The sequence below is a fragment of the Python bivittatus genome, unplaced genomic scaffold, assembly GCF_059951505.1.
Source record: "Python bivittatus isolate LINGU-HERP-01145 unplaced genomic scaffold, Pbiv_v1 ctg000070_np1212, whole genome shotgun sequence".
NCBI lineage: Eukaryota > Metazoa > Chordata > Lepidosauria > Squamata > Pythonidae > Python > Python bivittatus.
The window spans coordinates 12,785,860-12,808,901 of NW_028277034.1; the positions used below are offsets into that span (position 1 = coordinate 12,785,860).

The following is a 23,042-nucleotide window of genomic DNA, read 5'->3' on the forward strand; positions in this document are numbered from 1 at the left end:
TTAGCATGGCATGCTAGAAAATCCTGTCAGTCCATAACAGATACTGATGTTTGGCATTTTTCCAATATCACATATGTATATGGCACTTTTCACCTCACTCTGGTGGTGATTTTCATATGGGTTGGATTTTATCCTGCATAATTCCCAGTCAGCTACTAGCTAGGAATCCTGAGAATTACAGTCTCAACACATCTGGAAGGTACCAGACTAGAGGAAAGCCATTGCAGATTATATGTATCCTAAGAAACTTTTCTTTAAAATAATCCACTACTTGAACATCAACATGTTTGCTACTAATGATAAGTGATAGTGATAAGGTGTTTAGATAGCAGAGCTCAGTTGTCACCAAGAGAACTCAGAGCTGATGAGATTATGGTTCAGGTTGAAGAAGACTGCCATACACAAACATGATGATGAAAACAACAGTATCTGTAACAAATAACACAGTTTAGCTTCTATAAGCATTATATTATTATGATCAGATATAGCTAGTTAAATGCTAGGTACAGTTTTCAAATGCTAGGTAGTTTTCAAGAATACACAGAGGATATTGCACAGTTGTTGTTGTTTTCATTTTCCCCTCTTGCATAGATCTTCTGCAATAAAGAAAAAGCTACAAGAAATTCTAGAAAAGAATAGTGGTGAAAAAAACAGGAGTTTAAAAAATGAAAGACAGCAATGTCTGATCACTCTTAATCCCAATAAATTTCTGGGAATAAGAAAGGGTGATTGCACTATAAAAGAGAGCTAGTTTCATATAGTGGTTTGGGTGATGGTGAGGATTGGGAAGACTCAACCTACTTCACAGATTTGTTCTGGTAAAAATAGGAGGAAGTAATGCTATATTGAACTCCTAGAACTCCGAGAAGAAAATCCAGGATATAAAACTAAACTACAACTACTTCATGGTTGTAGTCTAACCTGGAGGTATGTTTTCCCCAAAGTTGAGAGTGCTATGCACATTAACATATGTACACTTTTTCCTTATTTCCTAGTCTCACTTTGCACATGCTGAGAAAATATTTTTTTGATCAGATATTTTAGTGAATATCTAAATATCTTTAGTGCACTTAACTTCAAAAGCAGAAATAGCTATATCTTATAACTTTCAGCTCACCAAAATAAATACTGTATCTAATCTAAACATGTGCATAGCTCTCACTTCTCACCCCTATGCACAGGCTGTAATACTCACATTTATTGAACTTTTGTATAGACTTAAACATTTTAGAATGAAATGTGCCTATAAATCATTTTATTTTAAGATTTCCTGCTTTGGTAAATTTCAGATTGTGTTCAATATGGAGTAAAGATAAGGATACTATAGGCTTGACTTTATAGTGTGATATTGGGCCATTCACTATCTATTAGCCAACATACCTCGCTAGTTTGTGGTTGCAAGGAAAAATTCTTGAAAGGACTACTACCTATGCCACCTTGATCTCCTGGAGGAAAGGTGGGATATAAAACTAACTACCTATCTAACTACCAACTAAACATAGTGAAGCTATTAACTGGGGGCATAAAGAAATACTGCTAGAGCAAAGACATGTTTGCCAAAATTGAGCCCATTGGTCTATGATTCAGTGACCACGTAATTCAGAACTAAGATCCATCTCAAAATATTTCTTGGCTCAAAAATTGTATACAAAAAGGTATAAATTTGGGGAAGTTTCATTCAAGCAAAGTACTGAAATATAGTACTTGCATACCAAAAAAGTGTAGATTTGATACAGTTCTATAAAATATGGAATAATTGGTCTTGTTTTCAGTGCCTGCCCTCCCCTTTTTCCTTTTACATTACATATACAATGACAGATTCAATTTTTTGTAATTCATTAAAATAATTCATAGAAAATTGGATGAAATAGATAAATAATTGAAAATATGACACATTAACAACTAAGTTTAGACTGATCTGTAAAAAATCTGCTATCAGTTGAATCAAAGAATATAGAACATGTTTTATCACATTTTTCCTATTTCAGAACTGACATTTGGTTTAGTTCTTTATGTATAGCTTTACTCCCAGCATGGTATGACATTTATCGCATCAGAAAGGTTTGATAAAAAAAACAATCTAAAAAAAGGCAGCAACTTTATTTTCAAACAGAGCTACCACAAAGTTGTGGTAAAAGTGCTTTTTTGTCTGCATTTCACCTTGGATTTCAGCATGGTGTCTAAGAGTGTCTTTGCATAGTTTCAATAAACCAAATATTAATAGAACAGCTTGTCTTTATCTCACCACTTAGGAGGTGAATCTACAAGAAGTCAGTTGCAGGTGAATGAATCATGAAGAAAATGATGAGATGGAAGGAATAGTTTGAAACAGGCTCTCTGAAAAAGTTGTTGATAGAATAGACGCATTGCATATATGTTAAACAAATATGAACTTGGCCAAATGTCTGCCAGCAACAGACCACAGTGTGAATGGTATTTATTTCTGCTAAAATAAGTTCCTTTCATTGAAAGCAATGGCACATAATTAGAAAGCTCAAGCTTTCACTGCATGGGTTCCATGCCCCAGTTCATGATTTCAGGGATTCTTGGAACAGAAAAGTCCAACAGGCACATCTATAAGTTTTTAAAATAGCAACTGACATGCACATAAAACTTAAAAATACCATCTGGAAACACTCTTCTCATGGGAGAAAATAAGCTGAATAACTGATCCACCCTGTCCACTGATATTATACCACTGTTCTGCATACTGTGGCCAAAAAATGGTGTATGCATGTGTGTGCATGCATATATATATCAGAATAGTACTGATCAGACTTTCCTCTGTTCATTCCAAACAAATTCATAGGTGGTCAGTAAACACATCTCATTAATCCAAAGTTTAAACTCAGTATGACAGTCTTTCCATAAAATAAAAAATCTTTTTATCTGTGGTCCATGCATAGCAAATCTAGACTCCATCATAAATAGATAAATTCTAAATATTACTATATAGTTCAATATCATATTAACAGCTTTAGTTATTATTTCTCTTATCAACACAATATTGGCAAATGTATTTAAGCCACAATGGAATTATAGAACAACCCCAAAGCATATGTTTGATTATCCATTCTGCCATGTTAAACTTCCAATAAACTAAAGTTGACATTCAACCCTTATTAAACATCCTTTGGAGTGTCAAATACCCTTGAAAAAAGAATCTGTTGTTGAAATAATTGCAACTTGAGGTCAAAGACACATATTTAATATTTTTTAAAACACTAGCCTGTTAGTTTGTTACAACAAGATATTCCAAATTTCTTGCAAGTTACCAATATCTATCTTCATAATATTCTTTAATTGTTTATAAAAAATAAACTATATATTTGAGCTAGATGACTACTTAGCTGCAGCATGTCCCAAGTTCAATCCCTGGGACCTTCCAGAATAGAGTGGCAATCTTTTCAGACCTGGAAGAACATCACTAAGTATGTTTCCTGCCTCAAAATAGAAGGAAACTGAAATTCAGCATTGTAATTAAAGGTTGCTCCATGATCTTCAAAAATTAAGTTCAGTGGCCACATTAGAGTAGCTGCTTATCCAAAATGGTAACAGATCTTCTTCTTAGATTTGGAAAGCCACAGCCAGCCAGAGTGAAAGTACTGAGTTAGATAGATTAGATTGGCTACTTTTCTAGTCTATGTGAAGGGCTGTATAGTGCAAGTCTGATTTAAGCATTAAATAACCATAAGAAATAAGAGCAAGGCCCTTAGAATAGCCATAAATAGTTGGCACTGGACAATAGCCAAAGCACACCAACACACATTCCACCATGGTTGCCAGGATGATGAAATGTACTCTGCTTCTAGACATTATGTTAGCTATTTCTAATGTAGCATTTATGCATATAATTAGCATATGCAAATCTAATGCAATTCTGCTTCCTTCTTTTGCCCTTTTTTGGGTGATATATTCCCTTATGCTTTTTTTTTTTTTTCCCTGCAGAGAGACGGAGGATATGTAAGTGGCCATTCTAGACATGGTAGTTTTTATTGTTGTTGTTTATAGTATTTATAATATTTGCAGTATTTGGTCATTCTGCCACATTCTACTTTCTTAATATCTAGAACAAATGGTATCAAATTAGAATGAAAAATGATACTTTAAAGCTAACTGAAGAAATTTGTTTTTGCTATAAGTACCTAAATACACCATAGAACTTGATGGATGACTGATTAGAGATGGTGATGATGATGATGATGATGATGATGATGATGATGATGATGATTTTTACAGCTGAAGGCATAGTCAACCAGACCAAGTTTCCCAATCTGAGTTTAGTGCTCAGGATAAGTGCAAAGCTCAACCTTTACCTAGGATGGATAAATTATCTGATCAGGTATAAAGTTTTAGATTCATATTCCACAGAGAATACATGGCCCTGAGCTGTTCTCACATTTTTATAGATGGTAAGTCATGCAATATCCTATGATATTTTCTTTGAAGTCATCTGAGCTGCATGGAATCTATTGGAAATATCAGTTATAAATACCAGATGAATATATTCCACAAATGCTTATGTATATACAAAGCAGGATTTGGTGAGATACAGTTTCAAATTCTCGCTCAGCCACAAAGTTCACTGGGTGATCTTGGGCCAGTCAACATCTCTAAGCCTAATATACCTTGCAGAGTTATCCTTGTGAAGATAAAACAGCAGGAGAAATGAGATAATTGTGTAAGCCATGTGCAGATCCTCAGAGGGATGATGAAATAAATAAATTGCCAACTTTACAACAGTTGTTGTAGACTTTCAGAAGCACAGCCTTACTCTTCTGCTGTACTAAAAATCCAATTAGAACATGGGAAAGGTCAGATCTTTTCTATTGCTTTTGTGCAAACTGAAAAAGCAGGCAAGAATTATAATACAGCATTAGAAGTGTAACACTCAGTGAATTTGAGTTTTAAAAAGGAACAAGCAACAAAACATTCAAGCTAATAAGCAAGCCTGTGAGTAACTTTCTTTTCATCATATCAATACAAAGTCTCACTGACACAAATAAAAGCAAAGCCAACAATTTTCCAGACAGATGATCCATTTTAGTTAGAGCAGAATAACAACTCCCCCTCTTAGCTTGCAAACCTAAAAAAGATTATCATAGCACAGTAAATCCCATGTTTTTTTTTAAGACAATGAACTTAGAAGAGAGAGAAAGAAAGAGGAAGACTGCATTTCAGAAGGATTAATATCCAATTACAACAATACCTATCCCTCATTGTTGACGGGAAGCGAATATATCAAAAGCCTATCTGGCTGGCCCAGGAGTTTTGTTTCGCTCTGTTTAGGATTGCAAGTGGCTGATTAGAATTTCATGAACAAGGCTGCAGCACGCCAGAGCCTCTGTGGAGAATGCTTTGCTGCAAGTAAATCAATACACAGGTATCTCTTCCGCCCATAGGGATTCTTTTTAAAGGCAATGGAAGCAAGCCTATAGTTTTAGACATACATACTCACACACCCCAAACTGAGCCATGTGTTTCACAGCCTTCTGTCTGTGGAAATGTCCTAATTTTTTCAATTATATTCAGTCACAATAAGGAAGTCATTCTGAATCAAACACAAAGTAATAACGCGTCCCTCTTAACAAAAAGTCTCAGTACAGGAAACAAAGCCTGTTCCTCCCCTCTCCTCAATGTGTGTGTGGGTGTGTATGTATATATTGTTTTTTTTTCCTTGAGATTGTACATGGGTACGAAAAGTTGTGGTTTCAATGAATATCTTTGATCCCCAAAATCACTTTTAAACTCTAAACAGAGTAGAAATATCAGGAATAACAAGTAATGTAATAGATCATACAATAAAATGATGAAATTAAGAATTGTGATCAATTCTTTTTTTAAAAAAAGGAAAAAAATACTATTAATATAAAAAAGATGAAAAAGAAAAAAATGTATGAAAAGCTATAAGAGTTAAAACTAGAACATTATAAAAACTACTTACAAATTCTCCTCTTCCTTCCCATCATAACCTGCCTATTGATTGCAACCAATACCTTAGGAAATATTTCTGATTTCTATCTGAATCCTTCCATTTATTTCAATTTTTGTTTTCCCTTAATAACCATATTCTAAAGGTTTAAGTTTCCCTTGTTGTGAGGGAGCCATTCTTGCTTTAATTTAGTTAAACTTCCATTGTGGATATATACCAGTAATTTCACCTTTGTGCATATTCTCTGAGTTTAGTTTCCCAGTCTAGAACAAATTCTGATAAAAATATTTAAGGTTTCAATTCGAGTTTTAGTTGTAGACTTTTTTTGTATAATACTATGTATTTATTTCCAACACTTTTAAGGTTTTTTTTTTTGCATAACCATCATATATAATTAAATGTTTCATCCTTTATCATAAAATTTCTAACATTTTATTATATGATTTATCTATTTTTGAAACTACTGACCGATTTACGTATCATCTGTAAAACATCTCGTACTAATTTTCCCTTAGGTTATGACTTGGGGTGACTTTTATTGATTTTAGCAGTCTCTGAAGTGGTTTGTTAAGAGTAATAAATGTAAAGGGACTTTTTTCCTTTATAATTGGCAGATGGAAACTGCTAAATGGTACAGTACTTTGTGACTTAAGAACATAAACAGTGCCCTGCTGGATCAGATCCCTGGTCCATCTAGTGCAGGAGTCCGTTCTTACAGTGGCCAACCAACTGTACAAGGAAGCCCATGAGTTTCCCAGCAGTCACACTTCCATTAAGGCTAATAGCCATTAATCCAATGATTAGCCAGTTTCTGGCAAATGTTTCTGGGACAGCTGTTTTGCAAGAAGGCCTGGGATAGGGTCTTAAATTCCACATACAACCACAAGCCCAAAATAATTGTCTGTTCTGGTGAAATTCTGTCTTTGTTTTGTCATCTGCCTCTGGAGGTTGATTTTTTTGGGGGGGGGGGTTAATAGAGGAGGATAAATTGTTTTGAATAAATGAATAACTAGGCCTAACCTATCTGGCTACAGAAATGTAAGCAATCACTAGATTGAAGCAAAGGGTTAGGAGAGGGTAGTCCTAGAATAATAAAGAAGTCTTCAGTCAGGAGAAAATTTTATTCTTTCTTTCTCCCAGATGCATCTGACTCTAATAGACACAAAGTTGGAACACCTTTTCTTTTCTTTTTTCTCCATGAGAGGATTGAATCAGTTGTATGGCACACATTCTTAGTGAGCCAGAATTTGTTGGCCATTTCTATAGGCTCTCTCGAACCTGCACACACTGACATTGATTCAAGCTGACAAGGGTCTCACACTTTGCTAAGTGGACGAGACATACCATTAATGATACAGCCTGTGATCTGCCATGGAGCTGAGAGAGCAGGTGAATATTGTTCCTTTGATCAGGGATGCAACTGGGTCATTCCTTTCCCACTTAGCTGCACCAGTTCAGCTGGGGATGGGCAGGAAGACTAGTGAATAAAAGATAAATACTCATATTTAATTTAGGCTGGAGCCTCTAGGGATTAATACGACTGTCAGAAGCAATTATGGGGCAGCAGGGAGGAAGTACAAAGCTCCTGCTGTTCTATGTCACAGTGACACAAAGGCACACCAACCAGTTATCACTGGGCTACAAGTCCATGGAAATATTGCAATTAGCCTGTAGGAAAGGCAGCAGTCAGGATGAAATGAGAAGGCAGCTAGTGGCCCAAAGTAATTTGGCTTCCTGAAATGTGTTTCTACCTCCATTCTTCCTATTTTATTAACATTCCATAATACACCCTGCTGGCCTTCACAGAAGGTAAGCACTTAGCTGTAATGAAATTCAATTCCTCCTCCTCTGCACCAGAGGCACGACATTTTCCTGTAAAAGCCATGAAAGCAGTTTTTTAAAATGGAATTGACAGAACAACTTTGGAATTTACTTCTCGGCAGAGGATGAAGGAACTGAAAGCTGATGAAGTTGAGCACTTTATTGTCCCAAAGAATGCCTGCTTTTCATTTGAAGTGTGGTGAAGATGGGCAGGCAATGCTCTTGACACCAAAGGAAATGAGCCTTCCAGTTTTATCACCCTACAAAGAGAGACTGTTTTCCCATTTATACTAAATCAAAAATAAAAAAGGGTCTCAATTTGATAATAAAAATGAAATGAAAGCCATCTCTCTACATTTACACAGGTTCATTTGGCTGGATGTTAGAAATATATGGAAATGAGTCTACTAATATCATGTGCTAACAGAGAGAAAGGGAGAGTGATAGAAGATGTGTTTGGAATACTAGCAAGTCAACCTCACTAAATAATAATACCAGGATTTTGAGACACTAGTAAAACAACCCATTTTATACCATTACTGTACACAACAAATTTTATCCAAATATTTACTATGCAATGGAGCAACAGCTCAAGTATTGGACTCTTCAGACTGCTATAACAACACACTTCATTATGTTCTTTGGAAGCTGACATTTCCAGAGTAAGGATGGTACCACCAATATGGCTGTTTCCTTACCCAAGACAGACACTATTTACTGTTTTTCCACTGATGGACACATTGGAATTTTGAAAACCATATGGTGGGTGCTCTTGAAAATTGCTTGTTATGATGCATTGCTCATTCACAAAATGGATACCATGGGTACACAACTAGTTATAAAACACCACCTGTGCAGGTTGCTTTCTATTATCCTTGCCTACTTTTGTCCTTTCTCTAGTACCTGGTTGTTCTTCCAGATAAGGCATTGAGCTGCAGATACCTATCACTTTTATTTTCAAAAAAAGCTTTAAGAGGTCCTTAATAGTGTTTTTGAAATGAAGATTATGTTGGAAGCTGGCTTTTGGCTTTGCAGAAATTTAGGGACCCACACACTACAAGATTTAGGAAAATCTGTGCAAGCAGGTTTCATTCAGAGATGATTAGATAGCAGTATGCCAGCAGTTAAGTCAGGCCCACACATGGATCCCAGAACCATTTTTAGAATTCTGGATCCCTTTAAAATATTTTAAGTATCTTAAACCCTGGATCCCCCTTTATTAGTAAAAGAATTTCCACCTTCCAGCCTAATTGCTAAAAATTGCCAATATAGTTTCCTACCATAAAAACTTTAGTGTATGGTGTAAAGTATACTTAAAACAGTTTAAAACAAAAAGAAAGAAAAACCTAATCAGTTCCAAATATCTGTCCTCATTCAAGGGTGTTACATAGACTCACCTACTTTGTATTCTTGCTGTACTCATAATTACTCTTGAGCCAGCAAATATGTTATACATGGCCCCTGGCTATCAAAAAACTTCTTATCCTTAAAGTAGGTTATATTATGGTAATGTTGTTAAGAAGATTATATGGGCATGTCACAAAATCACCAAGAGTTAAGCCTGAACTGAAGCAGACTTTACATTTAGCCTCCACTGAATTGAACCCAACACCTTCTGACCACATGGAAACATCCATGTTATTTCCTTGGCAACAATGCAGAAATAGCTTGCCATTGCCTTCTTCCAGGATCTCTTTGACATCCCAATCTAGTTTACAGTACTGGAATTTTCTTGTGATCTCTGATGCCACATTAACTAGCTTAGCTTTTTCAAGACCAGCCAAGTTGGCTAGGTGCTACCACTGGTTATGACAATCATATTGCACCAGATATTAATCTCAATGCAAATACAGAAAAATATTTCATAAGTGACTTGTTCACATATATACCAAGAGTTAGCTGGTAGAGTTCAATAACTAGAATTAAGATACTAAATCAGAATACACGCAGTGGTTTGATATGACTTTGGTGCAGTTGCCTTTCCCCAAGTTCCCAGTTTATTTGCCATTGAATTCTGTCAGTGCTACATTGCTGTGAGATAGACATAGACATACAGTATTGCTTTATATACACACACATATGTGTATGTGGGTATTATGTGTATTTATTTTATGCCTTCAAATCAGGTTTTATTCCTGATAAATCCATGCAGTTTTCTTAGCAACATTTTTGGAAGAGAATGATTGGCTCAAAGTCTCGAGTTAGCTTTTGTGCCTAAGGCAGCAGGACTAGAAGACAGGACTCCCCGCTCCTAGTCCACTCCTTTAAACCAATAGGCCAACTGGCATCTATCTATCTGTCTGTCTGTCAGTCTATCTATCATCCATCCATCCGGCCATCCATCCATCCATCCATCCATCCATCCATCCATCTCAAACTGTTGAGCTTGTAGCGATTTTTGGTATTAAAGAAATACTATAATGTGCTGGGAGCAATCATTGTGTGGAAGTGCCTAATTGTCCCATTCAACCAGCCCAGCCCAAGGTGGTACAGCAATTATTTCCTTCACCTACTGAGGCATTTTAGCAGATTACAATCCCCCAAAACAAAAACTGACATTAAAAATCTGCTTAAAATAGTATTCTAGTTACTAGAAAAACATAGCAGCAAAGGAAACATACATTTTAGGGTTAGAGCTTATCCACATAATTACATGGAGGTACTTTCTTCCCATCCCAGAGATGGGAGGAAAGTATGTTGCTTTCAAAACTGCTGTCCCTACAGCATGGCTTTACCACACCTCTGCACCATGGCAGGTAAAGTTGCTACCTACACAGAGAGTGATGCATATTATGGATATTTACTTTTCATTTCCCCTTCACTTTTTTTATGAGCTAGTAGGTTCATAGATATATGTAACTGTTACATCAACTGATTGACTTAAGGAGTGATTGCTGCCATGAGCAGATAACTCCCATTCAGTCCTGGTTGCCTACGCTGTTCAGTGCAGGGTAGGTCATGGGAGAAAAGGATGAAATTGACCAGGTAGATGAATTGCTCCAGGAAAGAAGTCTGGCAACTGAAAGGACCTTTGCATCTCTGCCACCCTGCAAACTGAACCAAAGGGTTACTGCAGTAGCTGGGTTATGCTTCCACAGCTGACCTGGCTTCCTGGGCTGGAAAGTAGGGCCTATGAGACTGAGTTCCTCCATAGTTCTCTACTAGTCCTCTCCTCAGTTATGGCTTGCTTATGTCACAACTAGGCATCATAAAGTGGCAGAAGTGGTTGCTGATACTACCTAGAGCTTCTTACCCCTCCCTTTTTTTTTCCTGGTGACAAAGAAAAAAGGGTTTATCAGTCCCTGGCAAGTGTGATGATGGTAGCCACAAATACCCTTTTGCTTTTCCTCTTAAAACTCTATGACATGTCAAATGGGAAAGCAGTGATGTTGGAGAATGACTCCCTTGTACAAATAAAAATAATCTAAACAGTGATGAAAATAAAGGGTTGGAGGAATAGAGTGATGATTTTAAAAAAGCTGCTCCAAAGTTTGTTGCTGACCCTGGGACCATTTTTGACAGTGTGACTGGCCAAGTGGTGGGGAGAGGATACCACAGAAGAGGGCCATAGGAGCAGGTGTTTGGGTCTCCACTGCACCTAGAGAGGGACTAAGGGCAGGCACAGAGGTAAAAGGATGGACCAAAAGGGGTAGACCTGTGGCACACAGGCAAAACCAGAAGCAGCTACTATTGGGGTTGTGAAATGTTAGTACAAAAACCATGAGGAGGAGAGAGGATTCATTCCTACCTTGTGGAGAGCCATGAGGAGAAGTGAAGGAAAATGAAGGAAACAGGAAAAAAGGCAGGCTCCAAGCCCCTCCTAAACAAAGCAGCAAAGCTAGGCTGCAGCGGAGCCACCCCTCCCTTTGTGCTAGTGTGAGACAGGCTTGGTTGAAACCCCATATTTTCCAACACCTCTTCTTTTCAACCTTGGATGTGTGTCCTACAATATTTAATTTTTCTCTTAGTTCCTGATAACTGGTTCTCAACAACAGCTTCGTGAAAATGTCTGCTGTCATGTTTCCTTGGACAGTAGTCTAGTTTGATTAACCCTTGTTGTTGCAACTCTCTCACCACATGATACTTTACATCAATGTGCTTAGTTCTCCCACCTACTTTCTCTGACTGTGAAAGTCTGATGCAACTCTGATTGTCTTCAAAGATATGTATAGGGGTTGATTAGCAATAATCTAAGCCACACAGTCTCATTACATGCGTCTGTTGCTGCCACATACTCTGCTTCTGCAGAGGACTGTGTTATTGTGCTTTGCTTGTGACTTCCCCAGCTCACTGTTCCACCCCCATAGAAAAATACATAGCCACTAGTGGACTTACGGTCAGCAATGTTTTCTGCCCAGTCTGCATCTGTGAATCCCACTAGTCTAGGATTCTCAGTGGCTGGCAGTTTTAGTTTTAGGTGCATGGTCCCCTTTAGGTACCTTCCCACCTTCTTGACACCAGTCCCGTCTCCCTGTGTGGGCGTGCTTGTCTTTCTGCATAGAATGCCCACTGCAGCTGCAATGTCTGGTCTAGTGGTGGTGGCTAGATACAACAATTTTCCTATGGCACTTCTATATTCATTGTTCTCTGATAGGAGATCGCTGGGTTCTTGTTGCTTGTGGAAAGCTGTTTCCATTGGTGTAGGTGCAGGATTGGCATTTTGCAATCCTAAACTTTCCAACAATTCTAGAATCTTTTGGTTCTGACTTAGAAGAAAGCTCCCATCTTCTTCTCTGTCGATCTGTATTCCTAAGTAGTAGCTGGCATTGCCCAGATGCTTCACTTCTACTTCTCTATTTAGTTGAGAAACAATATCATTAAAGTCCCTCTTGTTATTGTGGCAAATCATTAAATCATCCACATAACAAAGTATATACACATCCCTTCCATTTCTGTGTCTTGTGTATAGGCAGGGATCAGCTTTTCCTTGAACAAAACCCTGGTCAAGAAGTATTTGGTTTAACTTCTTGTTCCATGCTCTGGCTGCCTGCTTCAGGCAAAAAAACCCCTTCTGAAGCTTGCAAACGAGATGCTTGGTATTGGGATTAGTGAAGCCTGGAGGCTGTGTCATGTAAAGTTCTTCTATCTCCCCATGTAAAAATGCACTTTAAACATCTAAGTGTTTGATGTCCATGTTCCTGGATGCTGCTAGACTTAGAAGCATTCTAATTGTGGTGTGTTTCACAACAGGAGCAAAACATTCATCATAGTCCTGTCCATATTTCTGTGAGTAGCCTTTTGCTACCAATCTGGCTTTGTACCTTTGTACTTCACCATTCTTGTCTTGTTTTGCCTTGAACGCCCACTTACAACCTATGGCCTTCTTGCCTTTTGGTAGTTTAGTTAAAGTCCATGTTTTGTTTTTGTACAGAGCATCTAGCTCCTCCTGTGCTGCCCTTTTCCACTTACTTGCTTCATCTGCTGGCATTTGCAGCATCTCATTCCATGATGCGGGTTTGCTTGGTAGCAACGACCTTGTAAGGTAAGTAAGTCTGTCAGTTGGAACTCCTTTGTTGGGTCGTGATGAGTGTCTCAGACTGGTGGTTCACCCTCTTCTGCATCCTTGGCCTCATCATCTGTCTCTGGTGGAGTCTCTTCCTGGACTTCCAACTCCCTCTGGGTTAGTGTGGTTGTGTCTTCTGGTGTCAGGCTGAACATCTCAGGCTGGTAACTGCTGCTGCTGGTTTCTCTGCAGTCATTATCCACCTGACTGCAGCAGCCTCTCTCGCTCTCATCAAAGTATACCACCCTGCATACGCTTACTCTTCGCGCCTTTGGGTTCAGGATTCTGTATCCCTTGCTTCCTGGAGCGTAGCCAACCATGACCCCTTCTTCAGCTCTAGAGTCTAGTTTGGATCTCCTTTCATTTGGTACATGGGCACAGGCCTTAGATCCAAACACTCTTAAATGTTTGACACTTGGTTTTCACCCATGCCAAAGCTCAAAAGGCGTTACTGTATTGGCTCTGGTTGGTAATCTATTTTGCAAGTATGTAGCTGTGATAACAGCATCTGCCCAGTATTTGTCAGGTAGATCTGCTTCTAACAGCATACACCTTATCATGTCCATCAATGATCTGTTCTTTCGTTCTGCGACTCCATTACTCTCTGGCATGTAAGGAGTGGTTAATCTATGCTCTATGCCTAGTTGTGTCAGGTATGTCTGCAGGGTGTTAGAAATGAACTCACTGCCTCTGTCGCTTTGAAGGGCTTGAGGGGTCCGGTTGAATTTATTCCTCACCATTGCAATGTATGTCTTCAGCATATCCCCAGTTTGGGACTTTTCCTTCATTAGGTAGGTTACACAATACCTGGAAAAATCATCTATAAAACATATTATGTATTTGTTTCCACCTGCTGACATTTGAAGAGGTCCACATAAATCAGTGTGGATAAGTTCAAGTGGTTTAGTTGCACACCTTTCCCTTTGTTTGGGTATGGCAGGCCTTGTTGCCTTTCCTCTGATGCACACTACACACTTTGACTGGTATTTTTTGTGATTGCTTACTTCAAGGTCTCTTACCATATTTTCCTTCTTCATTTTAAAAATTGCATCAAAGTCCCTGTGTGCAAACCACTTGTGACAGATGGTGGTGCTGATGTCCTTCTTTCTCTGCTGCTGTTGGCAGGTGAGGCTGACATCTGGTGGTGGCTGTTCACAGTTCACCTGGTACACTCCATTTTTCTCAAAGCCTGTAACATAAAACTGCCTACCACTGGTTACTTCACATGTTCTATTGGCTTTAAACATTACATTGAAACCTTTTCTGTTTAATGATCGCACACTCAGCAAATTGGTTGTCAATCGTGGTACATAATATGCATCTATCACTAGGAGGTCTTTGTATTTTTCTCCATTAAAACATCTCAGGGAATTTTGCCTCTTCCTCTTATTGAGATGGAATTCCCATCAGCAAGAGTAATGTTCCCTTGTGGCTCTTCATTCAGTTCACTAACGTTATCTCTGTTCCCACAAAGACATTGGCTTGCACCTGAATCTAAGATTCGTTGATTTTTGGCTTCATTAGAATTAGCTCCAAGAGCATTTTCTGCTCTGAAAACTGTATGCAGAGCTAATTTTTCCTTGGAATACCTTCCTTTTGAAAAATCCTTTTTGTCTCTGCTTTTACAAAATCTAGCTATGTGCCCTGGCTTGTTGCAGGAATGACAAACAATGGGTTTATTGTTGTGCTGATGAGCAATCAATGGCTTCTGCTCACGCTTCCCTTTTTCTGCCAGGTAACCCATGTCTTTTGTTGACTTTTTATGGAAATACAAACAATTTTTCTGTCTCATCACTTCACTTCTAATTGCTCCAAACAATTGAGACAAATTCATCCCTTGTAAATTCTGCGCTGCTACGAAGGGTAATATTTATCAGGTAATGAGCTTAGTAGAAAAGGCATTTTTAGTCCTTCATTCATGAGATTTTGAATTGTGCTCAGCCTTTCAAAGATAGACTGCATTCTCAATAAATGCTCGTTAATATCCTCATCTTCTAAAAAACAAGATGCAGTTGTTCCCTCAGTAATGAAATAATCTTCTGATCATCATTTTCTAAATATAATGTCTTCAGGTTCTCAATAATTTCTTTGGCAGTGGGAAGATCTTTTATTTTTGCCAGTCTGTGATCAGGTAGTGAACTATAAATTAAAATCATGGCCCTTTTGTTCTTCTGTTCCCATAATTTCTTGGCTTCCTCAGAATCCCCTGGTTGTGGTTGAGGGGAACCTAAACAATCTAGGCTGTTCCGAAAGTCCAATCGTAGCCTTAGTCTGTATAGCCAAGCTGAAAAATTATCTTCATTCAACTTTGGGATGGGGGGTAGTCCCTCCTCCCTCTCCATTGTTAAAAGGAGAGAGAGAAAAAAATTGAACTGAGCCTTTTTTTTTAAAATGTGCAAGCAGTTTCTTGGCTGTAAGACCAAAGAAACCTCCTGGGCTGATATGCTGGGCCTGTAACCCTATGTTGGGGTTGTGAAATGTTAGTACAAAAAATATGGGGAGGAGAGAGGGTTCACTCCTACTTCATGGAGAACCATGAGGAGAAGAGAAAGAAAATGAGGGAAACAGGAAAAAGGCAGGATCCAAGCCCCTCCCACACAAAGCAGCAAAGCTAGGCTGCAGCAGAGCTGCCTCTTTCTTTGTGCTCGTGTGAGACAGGCTTGGTTGAAACCCCATATTTTCCAACAGCTGCTAGAGTGAATGTATCATCTCAAGTTGCCTCCTTTATACACATCAACATGCTCTACATTGCCTACATGGAGCAACTTGAGCCTGGATAAGAGTAAAAACACCACTTTCAGAGTAGAACACTAGAAGCCATCTCCAAGCTGCCCCAGATATAGGCTGCCCTTGAAATAGAGATGCAGACATGAGGATGTGTGGATGGTGGGGTATGGTGACTATGGGGCAAGGACCATGAATGTGGCCTTAGAGAAAAAGCATTAGAATTCAAAGAGCAGTTATAAACAGGAAACAACCTCTGCCCTTCTCTCTCTTAGAGGGGCAGAAACAAAGACACAGATAGATAGGAAGAAGGGAACCAACAGAGGAAGACTCAGGAAGCTATAGAGATAGAAGACACACACTTACTCACCCATGCACGCCCATGGCCATACCCAGAAAAAGGGGGACAGGCACACGGATACAGGCTAACAGATAGGCAAAAGTGTTTATCTGCTGCTTGAGTGTTTGCTATGACAAAAACAGCTGGATATGCATTTAGCAAGAGGGAAATGGACACATGTGGGAGGACTGATAGATTAGAAAGAAGGGGCAAATTGGAATAGACATAGAAGGTGAACTGAGGAATAGTCTATGAACAAACATTCAGAGATGGCCCAAAGAGGAGAAAGAGAAGGAGAGAGACATTGCTGGATAGTGAAGCCTTCCACAAAAACAAATCAGTTCAAAAAAAATCTTTCAATTGACTTGCTTTGGAGAAAACATTCATCCCTGCCAAAAAGAAGTCTTGAAGGGGAAGAAGACAAGCCTTTCAAAAACATCTGTAATAATTGGATCTTCAGGGGTAGGTTTTTATCCCTTTTCAGCCAAACTTTATCAGGGGAGAGTTGCACCAATCAGTGCAAGAGAAAGGGGATACTTTCCTTTAATTGCATAGGAGTGTTTCAGTATACTTTGACAAGTGCAGTAGAACTACAGATGCTGTATCAGTGGTTCCCACTCTGCTTGTTATGATTAAGGTTAAGAAAATGAAATTGACTAATGAAAGATACACAGAATGATGTACATTTAAGATTTATGGATAAATTTAAACTAAAATTAATTCCAGAAATATTAATGTGTAAATAATATACTTAAATATATTTTAAATAATATATTTAACTTTCTTTCAAATAGTTCATTAGATGAAAGAATGCTCCAAAAATCTTTGCACTTTTGTTTGCAAACCAAACAAAAAAACAAAAAAACCCAGAATACAACATGCATGAGCCTGTGTTATTTTACTCCCTTTTGTAGATGTGGAAGTGTTTAGGTGGCCACTACCCGACATGCAATATTCATTTATTTAATTTATCTATGAAATACAAATTTTCATCCTGGTTTTATTTTTATGGTGCTCTCTGTCCCACTTAGCCTTTTTGAACTCGCCCCAATTTTTAAGCACAGTTCTTGGCACACCTAACAGGACTGAATGTGAATACTGTCCCAAGAAAGGTTGCCTAGTGCTCTTGCAGATCAAGTTAATCTTCTACAAATGGAACAAAGATTTGATGGAGAAAAGTGGAAATGCAGAAAGAACCGTATCATGGATTTATTTGGAATGATCTGCAATTCAGAAAGACATATTTCAAATAAGAGGTTCACTATCAGGTATGCAGAGAAATGGGTTTCAGAAAGGGGAAAATATGATAGGTGGGGCCTTATACTGCACCTTGACAATTGGTATTCTATTGGAAACCAATCTCAAGAGAATTTCAGTGGTTTCAAATGTATATAGAGCAGAACAGGATATGAAAATACCAGAATCCGGCTAAGTATTTTATTCATCCTCATGTAAGATGGAAATGAAATTATTTCAAAGGATAACACTGTATAACAGAAGACTGCCCTTACTTTACTATGTTCTTGTAGTAGTAACAAACTAGGCCTACCATATCTGGACTGCAAAAGTCCAGACCACTAGATGGCAGCATTGATTGGTTTTCTGCATTTTTGCAGTTCAGATACCAAAGGTCTACTGAAGCTTACAACTCTAACATATCAGATAATCACTCTCCGTACTACAACATGGATTATAAATAAAAATTAAGAGGATAATTTAACCGACTATATCATATACCCACTGATTGTTTGAGTGAATCCAGTAAATATCAATTCACATTTTAGTCCTTTACTAATGCTGGTGATAGAAAACAAAGACACATTTACTTACTAGGTGTCTCCTGGTTTCTAAGTAAATAGAATTATAACACATTCTTGAGAGATGTACTGACAAATGCCCCTCATAAGTGAAGAAAGCTTCTGTATCCTAGCAACAAGTGCTGAAAACTGAAATCACTTGCTGGTATAAATATTTGCAATACATTAAAGAAAATGAAATGTTGAAAATTCCAAACGAAGATTGAGAGAATGGCTCTATTTGATGCATTATCTAGGATGACTGCATAAACATGACAGAAGACTATTCAGGTGAGATGTCCGAATGTCACGTTTTCTTTCTCATGTGTAATCCTACTATTCCGGTGTTCACGATCACAGTGAGCTTCATATATGTAAATACTAATGTACAAACATGCAGGTCACCTCTACACGCCTTCAATCCTGTGTTAAGTGAAAGCAGTGAAGAAAAAAAATGTGTAGAAATCACAATATCCAGTGGCTGGATCTAGGGCTCCAAAAATATCCTCTTAAGTCTCAGGAAACTCCAGATAGTATTTGATTTTGTTTTTGCTCCAAATCAAGAGCATGATTTTCAAAAAACAGAACTATATTCTTTTTGAGGGAATGCACACATTGTAAAAAAATCTATCCTATCATAAGAATTGTTGTTTTTAGTTCCTTTAGCTGAGAAAATATTTACAGCTCAATTTTTAAAACTTCTACCTTGAAGGTGTTAAAGAAACTCTGTGCAGAGGCTTCAGCCCAGCTACACCCATCTTCATCACATAACTGTGTGTCAGGCTTCTCTTGTAGCAATTTGGATGGAAATGGCGAATCCATGGAACAAGTCTCTCAATGCTCTAATTAGTAAGATTTATTAGAAAAAAGGTTAATGGTTTAAGGTTAAAGAATTCCAGCAAGTACTGTATTTTTGCTATGTAGGTATGTGTGAATGTGCATGTATACACATACACAGAAAGAGAGGAAGAAACAAATTAAGGCAACAAGAGTCTGGTTCTTTTTATTGCAGTTTTTTGGTGTAAAGGGGAGGAGGCTTATCACTTTTGTGAAGGTAGGACAGCTTTGGAAATGACCGCTAGACACCCTACCAATGTGAGAACTAGTTCTCACACTATAAAGGTCCTGCTAAAAATCTCTAGATTTGGAGCAAACTGGTAATTTGTGCTGTGAAGAAGGGAAGGATTGGCATTTCTTTCCCAAGCGTCATCTTGATCATCACCATGCCATCCTTTGTAGCTGTTATCTGGGGTCTCCCAAGCTGCAGACCCTTTTGTTGACTTCTGCCAGCCATATAATGCCTATCCTCATTACTGTTATTTTTGCAAATAACAGTAATGTGCTATAGTAGCTTGTTAACATCTTTTTTCTATACTTTATTTTTCAATTTATATTGGAAAAAATGTTATCTCAAAACTGTGTACATGATTCCAGTGGTTGAAGTCTGGAAAGGAAGTTCTTAAGCCAACTTATTTTCAAGTTAGTTTATGCATGGAAACCAAGCTGCTTATGGCTGCAGTGCAGAAAATCCTGAACACTTTAATTACTGTTTCTCACTATATCATAAAGTCTTTACACTGAACTGAACTGTTGGTGATTTCTTGGACCTATCCATGCAGTTTTCCTAGCAGCACTATGGAAGTAGTTTGCCACTGCTTTCTTCTAGGCTGTTTGACTGCCCAGCCTAGTTCACAGCCCTGTCTGGAGATTTGATGATAAGCCTCATTTCAGCCATGGCTTTTCAATGACTCTTTAGGTACCCATGCAAACACCCAAACAAAGCAGTTTGTGCTCACTTTGTATATAAGGGATATGAGTAAGTATTGGTTTAGATTTGGATAGCAAATAGTTCTTACAGAAGAAGCAGAGATGGCAGATAAATGGGTAGCAAAAGAGGAAGTCTCCCGGAAGGTTTTTGGAAAGAAGCAGCTTGAAAGTTGAAGGAAGCTAAAATGACTAACTTAGACTACACTCTGTAGCTATTACAGAGGGACTGTTGGTTTCAGTTCAAAGAAAGGCTGGCTAGTGATCTTCAAATGGATTAAGCAGTGTTTATACTGCTGAGGGTACATTAGTTTGTGAGTAGCCTGAAGACCATGAAGTGTTTGAAGGTGTGATCAGCTGGAAGAGTATTGAAGATGAACACAACTAGTTTGGGAACTTATCTACTTATTGCAGAGGATGCTCAGTAGGGTTGAAAATGTTGCAAGAAAAAAGATACTGACCCTGGAAAGCTCTCAGAAGGATTGTACTGAGGCTGGACCACAAGGTGTTAATGTGAGATGGATTATAAACCTTCATAGACCACTGCCATGGCTTCAGTCCAGAGGAAAATTTAGACCAATAGCCCAAGCTATACTTATGATTGCTTTTTCGTTTAACTAAGAACCATCACAGCAGATAGCCTGATTATATAACTATATGTGCATATGGTACAATATGGTTCTGGCTGCTTTGTATATTTCATGCTGCCTCATAAATTTATACAGTTTTTGCTTATCTATAATGTTCATGTTTTTACTGGATTCCAGGAGAGGGGCTATAGGAGTTGCCATGTGAACCCCCATGTAACTGAATGTAGCATTACAACTATGAAAATCAAGCTATCAAATTGTTTTATGAAAAGCACCTGTGGTGTTATTTATTTCTTATCTCTTTGAACAATGTCCTACTTTGGTCTCTTTTATCATAGCAATATAATTTTCAAAGTGTCTCCATATTTTGCTGTAAATGCAGGCATAGTTATTAACATTTTTCCTAAAATAAAATGCAAATAGAAAAGCTAAAACAAACATAGAGGAGAAGAAAATTAACAACACTCCATGAGCGATTAAAGATTCCAGTTCATAAGTTCCGTCAGCCTCAGTCTTTCGCCAGAGACAGAAAAGCAATACAGTCAGACTGAACTTGTTTTTTGGGGTCAATTAAAGTGGACTCCTGACAAGGACTTTTCATCTTTAATGGGTACAGTGGGCCTGGAAGGACAAGACCTTTATTCATGAGAAAACTTGGTGTCTTGGCAATGAATAATAGAAGGAAAGAGATGAAGTATGTTCCTTGCAGAAAAATGAACTTTGCAGAAGTCAGCATTCTATCTCTGTCTCTTCTGTTCCCAAGAAAGAGACAACAACTACAAGCACATTTGATACAGCATGCTCAGTTTTAGTGGGTTTTCTTCTCTCATACATCATCCTGTCAGTAGCAATGCCTTCTGGATACCCTGGTGGTATATCCTGGGAGTGGCAAATAGACTCACATTTCCCAAGGTGACAACTCAACAGTCAGGAGCTCCCTGTGTAGAATCTAAAATGAAAGTGCCTCTGCTTCTCTCTCTGCCTCTGCCAAGAAATTCATCTTCAGGCTGGATTTTACCAAGTCCTGCTGTCATGGTAGGATAGCAAGCAATAAACGATGGAAATTCAGTCCTGTTCTTCAATTTAGGTTCCACTTAGGGTTTGGATGAGAACACCCAGGGATAATATTGTTAAATGTGATCATGTTTTCTAAAGGAAGAGGGAAAAGATGAAAAAAGAAAACTCAATCAATGCTATCTTTTGTAACCTGCATCCACACTTCAGGTGGGATTTAAAAGCTACTTGACAGCTTGTTGTCAAGAAGAAAAGGAGCGATAAGCAGATCTTTTTCTGTGAAGTTATGAGACTTAATAATGCAGTAGCCTTATACCTTAAAAAGGTTCATATGTGACTTAAATAAAAAGTTCTCAGCTCAGAAAACTCAGTAATACCAAAGTGTGTTTCATATTGTATATGGAATGCAACAAAGACAGTGATCTATGTCTGGGCTGGAAGCAAATGGAAAGCCTAAGAAAAAACACATCTGAATAGTTCAAGGATGTAGCAAACAAAAAAAGTAGAAATTATTAAAAAAAAAGTTGTTCTGAGTAAAACAACTTTCCTCAACCACACCCTCCTTATGTGTGGACTTCAATTCCCAAAATTCCCCAAATAGCATGGCCATTTTGAAGATTCTGGGGAAGGCAGGAGTAGAATTACCAAGCAAATCTGCAGGATCATGGATCAAGCCAGATCAGATGCTAAGCCCAATCCAATAAACAGATACATGTGTTGTTAAGAAAACAAAATAGAAGTAGGATTAAAAAGATACATATGATCTACATGCCAGATGCAGCTGATTAGTTACACTGGTGAGCCAACAAGCTTCCTAACTTCATATGGCCTCTTACAGTTGTTTCCTACAAGAAATATATTGCCTCTTGTGTCCTACAAAAGGGTGTGGGTAGAAAAGTGCAACTTCTGTAGGAAAACGTGTTAGTGAAAGCAGAAATCCAGATTTCAAACATGTTGTATTTCATTGAATTCCTTTTGGCTCTAGTCTATGAATTCTAGAGACATTCAACTCTATAGGCTAATGGTTGTAGAATCAATTACAAGGCGATAAGATGTGGTGTGTGTGTCTACGTGTATGAGGACATGAAATGAAAAAGATAATCTGTCATGATGTATCCAGATCTTCCAAAAAAAAAAATGTTTCGGAAAAACAAATGCAGTCCAAATATGTGACTGTCCCAGGGATGAGCATCTTTTTTTCAACTCTTTGAGAACATTATGTGGATGTTTTTACCAAATGACTGTAATGGGTGCTCATGTATTCATAAAATGCCCAACATGAGGTGTGTGGCTAGTCACAAAACACTAATTTAACAGAAGGCAGCTGGTGAGGGACTTCTTGCCACCATCTGTATCCCCTGAGGATATTTTCTACTACCTTAAGCTTTCCGTATACGCTTCCAGCAAAGCTCTGGGCAGCAACTGCCTGCCATTTTATTTTCTAAAAAGATCTACATATATGTGATGTTCAGGGATACTTTTTAAAATAAAAGTGATACTAGAGGTTGGCACTTTGCAATATGCTAGCTTCCACTTAATTATTTAACAATATTCTAAT

The 23,042-nt window shown here is 38.1% G+C and overlaps 1 protein-coding gene across 10 annotated transcripts in view; it reads right to left on the minus strand.

The window, feature by feature from the left end:
* GALNTL6 (polypeptide N-acetylgalactosaminyltransferase like 6) overlaps positions 1-23,042 on the minus strand; it is a 597,057-nt gene that overhangs the window by 85,174 nt on the left and 488,841 nt on the right. The gene's annotated exons all lie outside the window — the stretch shown is intronic.